Source organism: Terrapene carolina, unplaced genomic scaffold, assembly GCF_002925995.2.
Source record: "Terrapene carolina triunguis isolate 2854851 unplaced genomic scaffold, T_m_triunguis-2.0 Scaffold31122, whole genome shotgun sequence".
Classification (NCBI taxonomy): Eukaryota; Metazoa; Chordata; order Testudines; family Emydidae; genus Terrapene; species Terrapene triunguis.
Window position 1 is genome coordinate 1 of NW_020695473.1, and position 2,013 is coordinate 2,013.

Genomic DNA, 2,013 nt, shown 5'->3' on the forward strand with positions numbered 1-2,013 from the left:
GAGGGGTCCCCGTGTGCCCACCACCCCAGAGGTGCCCCCCGCGCCGGGCGAGGGCCCCCCCTCGCAGGGAGCGGACACAGCCCTGCCCGGAGGCGCAGCTGCTGGTCACACGCCGGAGGGGAGGGGGCAGCTGGGGGGGGGCGGCCGTGGCTGCTGCGGGGCGCAGGGTCTACGCAGGGCCGGGGGGGTCACTACCAATGGCTCCGAGGTGCCCCCCCCGGGGGCCGGGCGGGGCTGGAGCTGCCAGCAGCGAGGCGAGGCGCAAACATTGCGCAATTCTCCAGCTTTCGCTTTCGCTGCGCCCTGTGCAGGGAGGGGGAGGGGGCAGCTCGGCCCTGCAGCTCCCCCGGCTCACAGCCCCCCCAGGTCAGTGGGGGGGGGAGCAGCGGGTCCGGGGGGGGCGTGGTTGGGGGGGGGGGGGGGGGGGTGTCCTTGCGCTCAGGGGATGAGGCGCTTCTGGCTGCGCAGAAACTAGAGTGTGGGGCTAAAGCAGCGGGGGGGGCCGGGACTGCTGGGTTCTCTCCTGGCTCTGGGAGGGGGTGGGGTTTGGTGGGTTAGAGCAGGGGGGGCTGGGAGCCCGGACTCCTGGGTTCTCTCCCCGCCTCTGGGAGGGGAGTGGGGGCTGGTGGGTTAGAGCAGGGGGGGCTGGGAGCCAGGACTCCTGGGTTCTCTCCCCGGCTCTGGGAGGGGAGTGGGGTCTAGTGGTTAGAGCAGGGGGGCTGGGAGCCAGGGCTCCTGGGTTCTCTCCTGGCTTTGGGAGGGGAGTGGGGGCTGGTGTTTAGAGCAGGGGTGGGGCTGCCTCAGTTTCCCCATCTGTGCAGCAGGGATAGCAGCACTCCCCCTGCCCCGCAGTGCATTAGGGTGGCTTGTCTATCCCCTGTGGCCTGCCCCGAGGTGGAATGTGGGGCAGGCCAGAGCAAACGCCGGGGGCCATCACTGGGGACCTCCCCCAGAAGCCGTCTCCGTTTGCCTCGGCCCGCTCCGTGTCCGGCTGGGTCCAGGGGGTTGGATCAGGCTGTGGGCGCTGACCCTGCTCTCTGCGTCCCCCCTCAGGGCACCGTCCCAGGGAGAGAGCGGCAGCCGTGCGCGGCGATGGCGGAGGAGCTCCGGACCCTGAACGCGGATCTGCTGGCCATCCGGGGGGCGCTGGAGGCGGGTTGCCCCACGGGGACCCCTGCCGCGGCCCTGCGGGGGAAGCTGGCCCAGGAGTTCCTGGCCGCAGTTCACGGTTTCCACGCCCGGTTCGCTCAGTGCCGGCGGATGCGGGCGGTGGCCCCCGGCGAGCTGGAGGCCCGGCTCCAGGATGTCTCTGGGGACCCCGGCTGCTGGTTCTACATCGGCTGCACCCGGGCGCTGACGCACTATCTCTGGGAGGCCGGGCCGTGGTGCCGGGCCTGGCAGCGCAGGGCAGCTGGCTATGAGAAAACCTGGACCTACTACTGCCGGCCGGGGCCGGGGGCCGGGCTCTGCACCGTGAGGCACCTGCTGAGCCAGTTCTGTGGCACCCACCCCCGCTGCCTCAACGTCTCGCGCTTCAGGAACGGCCCGGTTGGCATCGTCTTCCTGGTGACCTACGCCCAGCGGGGCAGCCGGCCGGGGGAGCCCGCCGAGGACATGGAGGCGGCGCTGCGCGGCATCGCTACCCACTTCCGCCACTGGGGGGCGCCGGTGGACGAGCTGGTGCAGTTCCTCAAGGACGACTTCCGCCAGCTGATGGGGCGGTACCCGGGCTACCTGGCGCAGTGCCAGGCCATGAGCCAGATCCCCCCGGCGCGCTTCCCGGGGCGGGCCCGGGAGATCCTGGCGGGGCTGGGGCCGGCGGAGGGGGTCCTGGCGGGCACGGTGCGAGATGGGGTGGTCTCCATGCGGCCCTGCCTGTGGGAGGTGGGGGCGGGCGAGGCGCAGGCCGGCGAGAAGCTGCACACGTACTTCACCAGGCTGGACGGTGCCCTCGACGCCAAGCGGCTGCTGGAGGAGATCTGGGGCCACCCCCGCTGCCTCAACAGCCCCCGG